Source organism: Leucoraja erinacea, chromosome 5 (genome assembly GCF_028641065.1).
Source record: "Leucoraja erinacea ecotype New England chromosome 5, Leri_hhj_1, whole genome shotgun sequence".
Classification (NCBI taxonomy): Eukaryota; Metazoa; Chordata; class Chondrichthyes; order Rajiformes; family Rajidae; genus Leucoraja; species Leucoraja erinaceus.
In genome coordinates this window covers 63713988-63730135 of record NC_073381.1, presented here as the reverse complement: position 1 = coordinate 63730135, position 16148 = coordinate 63713988, and the positions used below count along the sequence as shown (strand labels likewise).

Sequence of the window (16148 nt, the reverse complement as noted above, 5' to 3'; positions counted from 1 at the left end):
TCACTCCATTTATCATTCTCTGTGGCGTTTTACTTTATTAAAACATAATTTTCTGTGCTCTGGGAGTAGAGAAGAAATTGCAGAGGACTAGCTGAGATATATACATCATTAGCTATGAAGAAGAGTGGAGGGTATGGCTAATGCTGTGTTTTTATTTAAAAAAAACCTAGGAACTATAGAGAAAAAAAGCCTCAACTGCGGGAGGTAAATTACTGGAAGGGATTCTGAGGGATATATATGCTTTGGAACGATTGGGGTTGTTTAAGGATATTGAGCACCATTTTGTACATAGGATATCAAACCTCAGTGGCTTGATATAGAGTTTACAAGCTGAGGGTGATGGTGGAGGGTTGTGGACTGGACATCTATGACTGCAAGCGCCATTGTTGCTTGTCATTTAATTAAACCATTTGGAAGAGAATGTACAAGGTACGATTAGTAAGTTTGAATATGACACTGAAATAGGTGGTATCATAGACAGCAAAACAGGTTATGAGGATTACTTTTGGATCTGATCAGCTGAGTAAGTTCATAAGCGAGCCAAGGAACAGCAAATTAAGTTTAATTTAGATAAGTGTGTGGTGTTGCATTATGAAAAATCGAACCATGACTTTCACTGTGAACGGTAGGCTGCTGAGGAAGATTGTAAAACAAAAAGCCCATCGGGGACAAGAATATAGTTCCTGAAAGTGGCATTACAAGTAAACAGGCTGATGAAGAACTCCTTTGGTATGCTGGCCTTCATTAATAAGGACATTGAGTGCAAAAGTTCAGATACAGTGCATTCAGAAGGTATTCAGACCACTTCACTTTTTCCACATTTTGTTATGTTACAGCCTTATTCCAAAATTGATTAAATTCATTTTTCATCAATCTACACACAATACCCCATAATAAAAAAGTGAAAACAGGTGTTTAGAAATATTTGCAAAGTAATTAAAAAGAAATAACTGAAATATCATATTTACATAAGTATTCAGACCCTTTACTCAGTACTTTGTTGAGGCACATTTGGCAGCAATTACAGCCTCAAGCCTTCTTGGGTATGATGCTACAAGCTTGGCACACCTGTATTTGGATAATTTCTCCCATTCTTCTCTGCAGATCCTCTCAAGCTCTGTCAGGTTGGATGGGGAGCGTCGATGCACAGCTATTTTCAGGTCCTTCCAGAGATGTTCGATCAGGTTCAAGTCCGGGCTCTGGCTGTGCCACTCAAGGACATTCACAGACTTGTCACGGCCAATCCTGTGTTGTCTTGGCTGTGTGCGTAGGGTCGTTGTCCTGTTGGACGGTGAACCTCCTCCCCAGTCTGAGGTCCAGAACGCTCTGGAGCAGTTTTCATCAAGGTTCTCTCTGTACTTTGCTCTGCTCATCTTTCCCTCAATCCTGATTAGTCTCCGAGTACCTGCCGCTGAAAAACATCCCCACAGCATGATGCTGCCACCACCATGCTTCACCATAGGTATGGTACTGGTCAGGTGATGAGCAGTACCTGGTTTCCTCCAGACATGATGCTTGGCATTCAGGCCAAAGAGTTCAATCTTGGTTTCATCAGACAGATAATCTTATTTTAAGAGTCTAAGAGCCTAAGAGCCTTTTGGCAAACTCTAAGCGAGGGCTTCCATCTGGCAACTATTTTAAGCTGATTTAAGAGGGGCTTCCATCTGGCTAAGGGGACCATATGGAAGAAGCCAGGTACGGGATACTGAGTGGATGATGCCATGCAGATATGGCGGTGCTTTCTGAAGGGCCGAAGGTTCTCACCTATCTCCACATGTTTCTAACTCAGGAAAAGCTCTGATCAGTGGAGTGCTGCCATCGGTTGTCTTTCTGGAAGGTCACCCATCCCTGAGGAACCAGGAGCTCTGTCAGAGTGACCATCGGGTTCTTGGTCACCTCCCTGACCAAGGCCTTTCTCCCCCGATTGCTCAGTTTGGCCGGGCGGCCAGCTCTATGAAGAGTCCTGGTGGTTCCAAAGTTCTTCCATTTAAGAATGACGGAGGCCACTATGCTCTTCGGGACCTGCAATGCTGCAGAAATTGTTTTATACCCTTCCCCAGATCCGTGTCTAGACCCAATCCTGTCTCGGAGGTCTACGGACAATTCCTTCGTCTTCATGGCTTGGTTTTTGCTCTGACATGCACTGTCAACTGTGGGACCTTTTATAGACAGGTGTGTGCCTTTCCAAATCATTTCCAATCAATTTAATTTACCACTGGTGGACTCCAATCAAGTTGCAGAAACATCTCAAGGATAATCAATGGAAACAGGATGAACCTTAGCTCAATTTTGAGTATCATAGCAAAGGGTCTGAATACTTATGTAAATGTGATATTTGGGTTATTTCTTTTCAATTACTTTGCAAAAATTTCTAAACACCTGTTTTCGCTTCTTCATTCCGGGGTATTGTGTGTAGATTGATGACAAAGAAAAATGGATTTAATCAATTTAAAAATAAGGCTGTAACAAAATGTGGAATAAGTGAAGGGGTCTGAATACTTTCTGAATGCAATGTATTAAGTTCCAATTGTACAAAACATTGGTGAAGCCACAGTTAAGAGTATTGTATTCGGTTTTGGAGACCCCACTAACAAAAATGGTTAAGCTCGAAAGAATGCAGACAAGATATATGCTGATAAGGACGCAAGAAACTAAGTTATAAAGAGAAGTTAAGCTGGCTAGGACTTTATTCCTTGAATCACAGAAGACTGTGGGATGATCTTATCGAGGTATATACAAACCAAAAGGGGAATAAGTAGGCTGAACGAGTACAGTCCACTCCCTGGGGTTGGTGAAATCAAAAATCAAGGCATATGTTTGAGAAATATTTAATAGGAACGTGAGGGACCATTTTGTCATATAGAGAGGGCAGAATGCCTATGGAACAAGCCGCTGGGCAATGTGATTGCAGCAAGCAGAATAAAAACATTTAACAGACATTTGGACCAGCACAAGGTGAGAAAAGGGCCTGTCCCACTGTACGAGGTAATTCAAGAGTTCTCCCGAGTTTCCCCTGATTCGAACTCGGAGTATTACGGTAATAGCCGCTCGTAGGTACTTGGGGCTCTCGTGGACATTTTTCAACATGTTGAAAAAACTTCATGAGCTTACCGAGTACCTGCCGTTAGCGTTACGAGCCGCTAAGAGACGTCCCGAGCTCCGACGTACCCACTACGTACATTCTACGTACTTACCACGAGTTTGATTTTTTTTTAAACTCGGGAGAGCTCTTGGGTAAACTGGTATAGTGGGACAGACTCTAAAAGGCACCTCATATTTCGCTTGGGTAGTTTACGCCCCAGCGGTATGAACATTGACTTCTCAAACTTCAGAGAGCCCTTGTTTACCCTCTCTCTCTATCGCCTCCCCTTCCCAGTTCTCCCACCAGTCTTACTGTCCCCGACTACATTCTATCTTTGTCCCGCCCCCTCTCCTGACATCAGTCTGAAAAAGAGTCTTGACCCAAAACATCACCCATTCCTTCTCTCCAGAGATGCTGCCTGATCCGCTGAGTAAATCCAGCATTTTGTGTCTACCTTCAAGAAAAGATTTAGGTACTGGTAGTATCCAGGAGTGAATCTGGCTCTCCAGTGCTGTGAAACAGAAAGCGGCGTAAAAAAAAAACCTTCATCACTGTGAAACAAGATTCATTGAAGATTTGCCCCAAGTTATAAACAACCATACACACTATCTTGGATCAGTGAGATGGATTTTCCGGCTGTTATGGGACTGCAAGCATTTTCTGCTGTGTGGGAACTCTGTTCACAACAATATCATCGCATCTTGCAGATAAATCTGAATGATTGAGTTAAACACCCTTGGTTGCCCTTTGTTTTAATTTAAATATATTGCCAGGTAGTTGGATTCAGACTTGTGGATTGTTCAGGTTGCGAACAGTTCCCAGGAATGAAACCCTGTCATAACCTAGGGAGGAACTGTACTTGACATGTACTTGAAGAGCTAAGAGCTGCAAGGCTATGAGACTGAGCATTAAAGATGGGATTAATCTTCTCTTTTACAACCAATGCACATTTGACATATTTGGATGCAAATCTTAGTTATTCTGTAGTTCAATCTTTGTTTTTTAAATGATAGTGTTTACTATTTCAAAGGCATGTCTATGCCATGTTAATGCTGGACTGGAGTCATATAGGGCATCATATTGAACTAATGACAAAACCAGTATCTTATACGATATGAATGAATTGACTTCTGCTATGAATGAAAGCAAGATTCCAGTTTAGTTGCTTTCTCAATTGCCTTGATTAATTTGATTCTCTCAATCGACATTCTAGGTTCATGACGGAGGTTTAGCTGCTGCCTTGGTGACCGTGAACTTGATTTGTGCGTTTGGTTTAGCCTTCACACGACGCTGAAGGCTTAACATCGATTATTAGCATCAAAGAAATACACAAATTGTATACTACTTGTAACTATATTGCGAAAATTATAATTAAAAGATTACAAAGAATATTTTATATAATTATAATCTGTTAAAGTGAAGCGCGTCAATTACGCAGTATCATAAATAATCAGGTTAATTATTCTAAATTATTTTCCATGCATTCAATACAAGTAACTACTAGATACTTTAACAGATCAGATTAGTTCATTCTCATATACACCAGGGTGCAATGAAATTCCTTGTTCACATTAAGCCTCGTAGAATACTAGGTATAATACAAGGAATCATGAACCAGAGACAAAGGTTTAAGGTGAGAGGGGAAAAATTTAATAGGGAGCTGAGGGGTAACTTTATCTTAGAGGGTGGTGGATGTGTGGAACGAGTTGCCAGAGGAGGTGGTTTTGGCAGGTAGTATTGCAACATTTAAGAAACATTTGGACAGGTACATGGATGGGACAGGTTTAGAAGGATATACGCCAACCACAGGGAGGTGGGACTAGTATAAATGGGACATCTTGGTCGATGTGGGTAAGTTGGGCCGAAGGGCCTGTTTCCATACTGTATGACTATACGTGATAATGCTAGATATAGCATTAAATACAATAACAAATGCAAAACAGTAGAAAGGTGCAAAGATTGTAGTGCAATCTAAAGGCAAATTCAAGTTTAGAAATTTGGCAGGGCATGAAATGGAAAGTTATATACAATAATAGAATCAGACTAAAAATAATTGTTGAATAAACACTAAAAGAGCACTACAAATTATTTTAATACAATTTACTAATCAGGAAAACTAGATTTAAATTCACCAATCCTAAAATGACCTCCTAAAACAACACAACATTTGTTTGCTTGGTCAAATTCATCCACTGTTCTAACAAAGGCTGCCATAGTAAGAGCAATCCAGACTTCAGATTTACATGCCACATCCAATCCAGCATTAAGAAAATGTACTGCAAGTTCATTCCACACTTGCCACTGAAATGTCATAATTATATAAATTTTGGTTAAATCATGAAATATTTATTGATTGCTCTCACAGCCTAATGATGCATTTCCAGACCTCTGCTACACAAGAACATTTTCAATTCACATTTCCAATCTCCTGACAACCCAGTACCAAACAAGACTGTTCCACTCTTCATTTTCTAGTTTGCAATGTACTTCATTCTCCCACTTGGATCCAATTAGTAGGAGGAAATTTCCAGCATACATTTATAACGTTCTATGATACATTGCCTCCCTTCTCCCTTGGCACTACACTTCCCACATTCAAAAGCTTTCTCAAAATCCCATTCTAACCTTGAGCTACAACCCATAAAGTCTCCTTTCTGCTGGATGTCTACAGTTTCTAACATCCTTTTAAATGTCTAAACTAACTAAAAACATAAAACATAGAAGAGTACAGCACAGAAATAGGCTCTCAGCCCACAATCTTCTTGCTGAACATGATGCCAAATCATGATCCCTCCATTCCCTGCCTATTTAAAAGCCTCTTAAACACCACTATTGTATCTGCTTCCAACAACACTGCCAGCATATTCCAGGCATCTACCACCCTCTGTGTAAAATAATTTCACCACACATCTTTAAACGTTCGCTATCTGACCTTAAAGCTAAGCCCTTGGTATTTGACATTTCCGCTCTGGGACACGCGTTCTGACTGTCTACCCTATCAATGCCTCTCCTAATTTTATATTCTATGAGGTCTCCCCTCAACCTTGTTTTCGGCCAGAGAAAACAATCCAAGTTGGTCCAATCTCTTCTTACGTCTCTATAATCCAGGCAGCATCTCTATAAACCACTTCTGCATTCTTTCCAAAAACTCCACATCCTTCCTGTGTTGACCAGAACTGCACACAATACTCGAAATGCAGCCTATCCAAAGGTTTATAACATTGCAGCATGACTTCCCCATTTTTATCCTCAATGGGGGATAACCAATGGAGGCAAGCATCCCATACGTCTTCTTTAATATTCTACTTACTTGTATTCTACCATCAGGGAGCTTTGGACTTGGGCCCCAACTTCCCACAAAACATCAATAGTGCTAAGGGTCCCGCCATTAACCATATTTTCCCCCCTTACATACAACCTCCTAAAGTGCAACATACCTGACACTTGCTCAGATTAAACTCGAACTACGATGGTACATAGATTGGTAGTTAAATTTCAGACGTATCGTCCATTGGCCGGAACTATGGACCTAACCTACTAATCTGATGATGCTATTGGAGATATTAATTCCAAATAATTAAATAAAGCTGTAATAAAGAGCTGGAATGAGTAATGGTAACCAATAAGTTACCATATTGGTATAAGAATACATATTGTTGACTATCGTCCATCAGGAAAGGAGATCAGCCATCCTTACCGGGTTCATCCTTAAACAACAACCTAGAGCTCAATGATCTTAAGACAGAGAAATTGATTGTAGACTTTAGGAGGGCTCACCATCAACAACACCACAGTCACATCTGTGGAGTCTTTTAAGTTCCTGGGAACCATCATCTCCCAGGACCTTAAGTGGGAGGCTACCATCGACTCCACAGTCAAAAAGGCACAACAGAGGATGTACTTCCTCCGGCAGCTGAGGAAGCACAATCTGCCACAGGCAATGATAGTCCAATTCTACATGGCCATCGTAGAGTCTGTTCTCACCTTCTCCATCATGGGCTGGTTTGGCTCAGCCACCAAGCACGACACCTAGAGGCTGCAGCGAATCGTCCGATCAGCACAGAAGATTATTGGCTGCAACCTTCCCATCATTGATGAACTGTACACTGCAAGGGCCAGGAAGCGAGCGGGCAAGATCATCTCTGACCCCTCTCACCCTGGCCACAAACTCTTTGAATTACTTCCCTCTGGAAGACAACTCCGGACTGTCAAAGCTGCCACAACCAGACATAGAAACAGTTTTTATCCATGAGTAGTTGCTCTACTCAACAGCCAAAAATCTGTAGCCTCCCTTTGATCTGGTATTTTGTCAGCTGCGGGGGTTTTGATCACCCCGACTGTGGATGGTTTGACTGACCCAACCGTGGGACAGCAAAGAGGAAGAAGTTTGAACTTCATTGCCTTTCATCACAGTGAGGAATGTGGGATCTACTGTGATGGATGTTTATGTTAACTTTTATGTGGTTGTGTGTCTTGTTGCTTTTCACATAGTATCGCTGTATGGCAACTCAAATTTCACTGTACCTTAATTGGTACATGTGACAATAAACTGACCTTGTGTTTAAGAGGGGGGGGGGAGAAGAAAGGAAGAGGCGGAGACAGTAGGCTGTGGGAGAGCTGGGAAGGGGAGGGGAAGGAGAGAGAAAGCAAGGACTACCTGAAATTGGAGGTCAATGTTCATACCTCTGGGGTGTAAACTACCCAAGCAAAATATGAGGTGCTGCTCTTCCAATTTGCAGTGGGACTCACTCTGGCCATGGAGGAGGCCCAGGACAGAAAGGTCGGAATGGGAGGGGGAGTTGAAGTGCTGAGTAACCAGGAGATCAGGTTGGTTAATGCGAACTGTGCGGAGGTGTTGGGCGAAGCGATCGCCAAGCCTGCGCTTGGTCTCACCAATGTAGAGCAGTTGACACCTAGAGCAGCGGATGCAATAGATGAGGTTGGAGGAGGTGCAGGTGAACCTCTGCCACACCTGGAAAGACTACTTGGGTCCTTGGATGGAGTCGAGGGGGGAGGTAAAGCGTACAAGTGTAGCATTTCCTGCGGTTGCAAGGGAAAGTACCAGGGGAGGGAGTGGTTTGAGTGGGAAGGGACGAATTGACCAAGGAGTTACGGAGGGAGTGGTCCCTGCGGAAAGCCGAAAGGGGAGGAGATTGGAAGATGTGGCCAGTGGTGGGATCCCGTTGGAGGTGGTGAAAATGTCAGAGGATAAACTGACCTTGCAACTTTGAAATTGGATGAACAATATATGATTACCTTAATTACGAATAAATAAATAGAAAAGATTATCCATTAGGGAAACAGAAACATTAGAGCAATAATTCTATGATGGACAATAGGTGCAGGTGTAGGCCATTTGGCCCTTCGAGCCAGCACCGCCATTCACTGTGATCATGGCTGATCATCCACAATCAGTACCCCGTTCCTGCCTTCAACCCATATCCCTTGACAAGATACAAGATACATTTATTTGTCACATGTGCCAGATAGCACAGTGAAATGAGATAACCATACAGCCATACAATAAAAATAAAGAACACAACACACGATAGAATTCAACATAAAAACATCCCCACACAGCAGAATCAAAGTTTCCCACTTTGAGGGAAGGCACCAAAGTCAGTCTCTTCCTCTAATGTTCCCCAAACTTCACCCGTGGTCGGGGCTTCCCCGAGCCCTCCGCAGTCGCCGCTACGGGCGGCCCGATGTTCAGGCTCGCACCGTCGGGGTGATGTAAGTCCGACGTCGGGGCTGGGGGATGTCCTCAGCGGCCTGGACAACAGAGTCGGCCACCCTCCTACCGGAGTCCGCAGCTCTCAAAGTCCGCAGGCCGCGCTGGGCGGAGACTGATGCTGGCAGCCCTCTGCAAGGAGCCCCAGGACTCCGCGATGACGGTCAGCTCCACCCGCGCGTTGGAAGCTCTACAAACCAGAGCTCCACGATGTAGGAGCAGCGGCCCAATGCTCCGGAGCTCCAAACAGCGACCCAGGTAGGCATCGCCCGCTCCGCGGTGAATCCAGCGCTGCGCCGCCGCTGTTGCAGCTCTGGTCCGGTTCCCGGTCCCCGGCAGGAAAGGCCGCTCCGATCCAGGTGGTAGGCCGCGAGGTGGGGAGGCGAGGACTCCACTATCTTTAAGAGCCATATCTAACTCTTTCTTGAAAGCATCCAGAGAATTGGCCTCCACTGCCTTCTGAGGCAGAGAATTCAACAGATTCCCAACTCTCTGGGTGAAAAGGTTTTTCCTCATCTGCGTTCGAAATGGCCTACCCCTTATTCTTAAACTGTAGCCCCTGGTTCTGGACTCATGCCTGATCTTCAGTTCTTTCCTATTGAAGACGAACCCTGGCCTGAAATAACTCCTAATCCATTCCCTCCACAGATGCTGCCTAGCCCGCTGAGTTCCTCCAGCACTCTGTTTTTTTTAAAGATTTAACTCTGAAATTGAAGATAGACACAAAAAGCTGGAGTAACTCAGCGGGACAGGCAGTGACTCTGGAGAGAAGGAGTGGATGACGTTTCGGGTCGAGTCCCATCTTCAGACAATCACAAGTACTCTCACTGACGAGAGTTCAGTTCAGTCTGAAGTAGGGTCTCGACCCGAAACTTCACCCATTCCTTCTCTCCAGAGTCGCTGCCTGTCCCATTAAGTTACTCCAGCAACAGCAAACCAGTCAGGATCAAACTCAGGTCTCTGATGCTGTAAGACAGCAACTTTACTGTTGGGAACAACCGAGATCGGCCCGACCCCCTGCCCCACCAACATCCCACTCGCCAATGGAAAAGCAACAACCCGACAAAGTTAACCCAAGATCCAGCTGCCCAAAAAATGCAAGGACACAGAAAGCCAGACTTTATCTCCAAAAACCACAGCAAACCAAATCTACCCTCACTCCAAATTTCAAGATCTGGATGACCATCCCCGCAAGCGTTGATCCACCATGGTGCCCGGGGCCAAGAGGCCGGAACCTCTCTATCCCCCCCCCCCCCCCCCCCCCCCCCCCCCTCCCTATACCCCCACTCTCTCTCTCTCTCCCTCTCCCACTCCCTCCCTCACCTCCGCACTCCCGGAACCACCCGGTGCCCCGCAAAAACAACTGCATCTGCAGCTCCTCCCCCACCGAAGACTAACCCAGGCCCGAAACAACTCCCAATCCACTCCCTCCACAGACGCCGCCCAGTTCCCCCAGCACTTTGTGCCTTACACTCAACTCTGAAATTGAAGATAGACACAAAAAGCTGGAGCAACTCAGCGGGACAGGCAGCGACCCTGGAGAGAAGGGACGGGCGACGCCACGGGTCGAGACCCCTCCCCATTCTGAAAAGAACTCTCTTCGGTGAGAGTACTTGGGATTGTCTGAAGAAGGGTCTCAGCCCGAAACGCCACCCACTCCCTCTCCCCAGAGCCGCCGCCGTACAGCTGAGCCACCCTGGCTCCCGTGTCCACCTTCAACTCCAGAGCCAAACAAAAAGCAGAGTGCTGGAGGAACTCAGCAGACCAGGCAGCACCCGTGGGGGGAACGGACCAGGAGCCGCCCCGTGCCAGTGTTCTCCCCCCCCACCCAACAGGAAGGAACCACAGATGCAGCCGTCCCCGCAAAATGCCAAATGATTCCGGGAATGACGAGGTGAGAGGGTGAGAGAGAGGGAGTGAGAGAGACTCGTTGTTACGATGATCCATATTTAACAACGCAAAATCGTACATCCATATTCTTATCGCGTTTCCGTACAAAATACGGAAAATCCGTACTACTTGGAAGCTTTGTCTTTACTAGGGTCCACGCCACTAACTCCTTTGTTTCTCTTATAATCTTAAGATAGATCTCAGAAGGTCCTGGTGATTGAATTAATCAAAGTCAATAACAGAAGGTGTGACATTCAAAACCTACTAAAGTTGATGACAATGTTCACAGGCCACAAACTTGAAGGTTGTTAAAGGATATCAGAGGCACATCAGGAACATTTACTCTCTGTGTCAACCCAGGCTCAATTGCCGCCCACACGCTGGATAGGCCAAATATAATAATAACCTGGGCCAAATGGAAAGTGCCCTAAGTGAAAACATACCTGTGGGTGTCAAATCTAGGCAGATGTACCAGGCCAATATGATCTATGCAGATAGTTATAAAACAGCATTTGAGTTGGTCCAGCAGCTTTAAATCATTCAGAAAACTTTAATGCACTTCTCATTTTCTTACAGAACATAGAACATAAAACAGTACAGCACAGGAGTGGGCCTTTTGGCATATAATATTTGTGCCGAACATGATGCCAAGTTAAACTGACCTCATCTGTCGGTATATGATCTATATCCCTCTATTCCTTGCCTTCAAAGTACCTATCTTAAGCTACAGCTTCAGCTTTCCATTGGGCCTTTTAAACACCACTATTGCATCTGCCCCCACCATCACCCTTTGTGTTCCAGGCCCCACATCACTCACTGTGTAAAAAAATTTACCCCGCATATCTCCATTAAACTTTCCCCTCTCACTTTATAGCTATGCCCTCTAGTGTTGGACATTTCAACTCTGGGAAAAAGGTTCTGACTGTCTACCCTATCAATGCTTGTCATAATGTTATATACTTCTATCAAGTCTTCCCTCAACCTCCAATGTTCCAGAGAAAACAATCCAAGTTTATCCAACTTCTCCATGTAGCTGAAAACCTCTACTCCAGGCAGCAGATACGACACAAAATGCTGGGGTAACTCAACGGAACAGGCAGCATCTCTGGAGAGAAGGAATGGGTGATGTTTCGGGTCAAGACCCTTCTTCAAACTGATGTCAGGGAAGGAATGCTGCCTGGATATGTGTAGGAAGGAACTACAGATGCTGGTCTCGACCCAAAACATCACCCATTCCTTCTCTCCGAAGATGCTGCCTGTCTCGCTGAGTTACTCCAGCATTTTGTGTCTATCTTCGGTTTAAACCAGCATCTGCAGCTCCTTCCTACACATATCCAGGCAACATTCTGGTAAACCTCCTCTGCACACTCTCCAAAGCATTATTCCTGTAATGGGGCATAACTGTCCAAATACAGCCTAATCAAAGTCTTATAAAGCTGCATCATGATTTCCTGACTCTAAAGGGCCTGTCCCACGAGCTTGCGACTCCATGCGGCAAGTGCAACCTAACGTGGTCACTTGAGCCGTACGGCCTTGCGAGGCCCGTCCCACTTGCGAGGCCGGAGCCGTATGGAGTTGTGCGGAGCTGGTCCCGACATCGCGCGGGGCTCCGAAAAACTGACCATGTTCAAAAATTCCGCACAGCAATGGCCTGCCGGCCCGCAGCCGCCTCGACGGCGTACGCACCGCTTCAACGGGCGTGCGCAGCGTCTCGACGCCATACGCACGTCTTGACGGCGTACGTCACGCACAAACTTCTCGTGGACTTCGCTCGAACTTCACGTCACTCACGACCTCTGCGCGGCCACCCCTTCCGGTTTGGTCGCGCTCGCCGCAAGCAGGCTCATGCTGGTGGGACCGGCCCTGTACGGGGATCACTCGACCATCCACGTGGCCCCCGCTTCCGGTTTGGTTGCGCTTGCCGCATGCAGGTCGCATGCTCGTGGGACAGGCCCTTTATGCTCAATGCCTCGGCAATGAAGGCAAGGACACCATACCTATCTAATTGTGCTGCCACCTTCAGTGAGCTATGAACTTGGATTCCAAGATCCCTCTTCACATCACTGCTATTAAGGGTCTTACCATTAGCTGTATACTCTCACCCTGACATTCAACCATCTGAACGCATCTGCCATTTCTCCGCCCTTTTCTGCAGCTGATCTATATCTCATTGTATCTTCTGACAGCCTTCTTCACTGTCTGCAACTCTTACAATTTTGATGTTGTCAGCAAACTTACTCACCAACCCACCTACATTTACGTCCAACTCATTTATTTATATCACAAATAGCAGACATCCCAGCAGAGGTCCCTGCGGAACTCCACTGGTTACAGATATCCAGCCAGAATATCAACCTTCCACCACAACCCTCAGTCTTCTATGAATAAAACAGTTCTAAATCCATAAACCAAGTCACAGTGATTCTTATGCATTTTAACCTTCTGGATCAGCCTACATGAGTGGGCTTTATCAAATGCCTTGCTAAAATCCATCTATACAACATCCACCACCCTACCTTCATCAATCACATTTGTTATCTCCTCAAAAACCTCAATCGTTAACAAATTGAAGATTTTGATGAGGGATTAGAAGTAAGGCAGCAAACACAAGTTGAAAATGTACGCCATATAAATCATTGCTGATGAGAAAAAACAGAAAAATATCAATGAGTATCCACAAATGACATGAAGAAAATCCAACAATTCTAAACCAATCCAAAATGATGATATGGCAAATCAATCATAAAAACTAAAAAAGATAATAACAGAGAACTAGTTCATATAAAATTTAATTATTTGTCTTGATTACAAAATAATGTCAAAAATGTGTTTTTTAAAAAGCATAATTAAATATAATAAATAATTGCCTTTTATACCTTCATCAAAGCTACCATGTAAAATCATCAGCCACACAACATCCATGCAATGGAATTATAAAATTTTCAAGCAAGATCAGAGCACAACTTTTTCCAACATGTGCACGTGCCAGTTGGATGTGTTTGGTTGGCTGCTAAAATTATGTGGCGAAAACTTAGAGGTCTCATTTCAAAAACATTATCCAGTAAAATTTATATTGAAAACTACATAAAGCCTATTTGTATGCATGTGGGTCATTTTGACTCGGTAATGGAATTGAAAACCGGAATACATCGGCAACTGATCTGGTGCCGCCCACAATCCACTATCCCAAAATCAAAATGACCCCATTGAGCGGATATGTGAGTGGGTGATAGTCAAACAAAGCAACCCTTCAAACATATTCTACATGTACTTGCAGCAGATTTTATTTATGTTTACGTCAAAGTCATGCTTTGATGTAATAGCATTTCAGTTTATGGATGATCAAAATAATTTGAATATTTATTGGACAACATTTGCAACTTTTCAACTGAATGAGAACTTTTTGTTCATGTTTAAATACAAAATGCAACAAGATGAAACACAAAGATGGAGAGAAAGACACATTCAGTAAAAACACATCCTGATGCATGTCAACAAACCAATTACAAATATTGAATTCAATGTGTGCAGAGATCACTTGGAAAAATTCTAAAATAGTACAGCCAGATCTTGCACACTCCAACAATGTTGTGGGACCTGTAGAATACTTCCGTTTATCACACCAGAACAGTAATGAAAGTATCCACACTCTTGGAGTTGCCATCTTCTGGATGAAATATCAGATTTCTCAGGTGGACGTAAATGATCTTATAACACCCAGAGATCCCTCCATCTAAATTACTGAAACTAAGGTGCCCATCATTATCGCCATGCACTTTGTGAGATCTTGTCGTGAGTAAATTGGATGTTGCATCCCCTTCTTCGTAACATTAAATACATTTCAAAGCAGTTGATCAGCTATAAAGCATTCAGATCTTTCAAACCTTAAGCAGTGGAATTGAGTTCACATCCAAATGCATCACGATGGCCCAGAACCCAAACATATTTCCACAGTGGGATAAGAGTCTATGGAACTGAATAAAAGGATGAAAGTTAAATAATTTAAAATATCTAAGTGTAAAACTAATGGCATCTTCCATCTTTCAGACTTCTATTGTGTACAATAAGTAAAAAATCAATGAACTAATAAAATTATTTACAAACACTTCTCAATGTTAAAAAAATAATGAAAACTTCATGATTGATTGCATGACCTGTAAGTAGCTAATGTTACAATGTAACAGAGATATTGTTCAAACAATCCCCAACCCTTAAAATGCACTATGTGCAGTTATTCCTTCAAATATCTCAGAACTCATGATGCATAACATTTAAAAAGTACTTTTTTTAAATATTGAAACTTCAGCTGCACCATAATGTCATGTGGTATATTATAATCATTCAATCAATTCCTAAAAGAGTTAAACTTTTAGTTAAAATTAAACGTTTTACTTTCTGGTTTCAGTTTGGGAGAATAAGTTCATAAATTCATGTTGTAGGGGCAGAATATAAGAGCAGAATTGGGCCATTCAGCCCATCAAGTCTATTCTGCTATACAATCTATCTTTCCCTCTCAACCCCATTTTCCCGCTTTCTCCCCATAACCACAGACACTCGTACTAATCAAGGATTTTATCAACCTCCTCCTTAAAAATATCTATTGACTCTGGCCTCCACAGCATTCTGCGCAAATGAATAGCACAGCTTCACCACCCTCTGACTAAAGAAATCCCTCCTCATCTCCTTTCCAAATGTACGTCATTTCACTCTGAGGCTATGGCCTCTGGTCCTAGACTCTCCCTTTAGTGGAAACATCCTCCCCACATCTTCTCTATCCAGGCCTTTCATTATTCGGTAAATTCCAATGAGTTCTCTCGCCCCCCCCATCCTTCTAAACTCTAGCGAGTACACGCCCAGTGCTGATAAACGCTCAAAAAATGTTAACCCAATCTTTTCTAGGATCATTCTCTTAAATAGACTAATAAATAGTTCAATCTGATTGGCTGCATGGTCTATTTCATGTATCGTTAACATTTTTAATTGATGCTTGGGATTTCTTTAGAGCTGGTACCCAGTAGCAATTGTTACCTGAAAAGGTGAAATCCATACCAATATCAAGTTTAGAGGTGAGTGTTGTCTGTTTGCTGCTGAATGCAAAGCCAGGCCAAAATATCTCATGCAATATCTGTCTGCATTACAATATCAGCAGAACTTGCCACAAGCAACTACCAGAGTTGGAATTGAAAAATAGTGAACTTAAATAAGAAAGACAACAGCAACTTTTTGTAAGTATGCTACAGGCTATATTTATTACAAACATCATAATCATACCGCTCTCTGTCAGAAGAAAAAAATAACTTACAATGCAATTAAGCAATTTTCAAAACTTGGGAATTATAACAGAAAATGTATTCCTGCATTGGAAAGGATTATTATGTAACATAAATAGCAGCATTACAAAAAAGGAAAACAGAGAACTGAAAAACAAGGGAAATGGAAGACAGT

General features: G+C 43.4%; 1 protein-coding gene across 1 annotated transcript in view; it reads right to left on the bottom strand.

Annotated features, from left to right (window-relative positions):
- nt5dc1 (5'-nucleotidase domain containing 1) overlaps nt 1–16148 on the bottom strand; it is a 439504-nt gene that overhangs the window by 363661 nt on the left and 59695 nt on the right.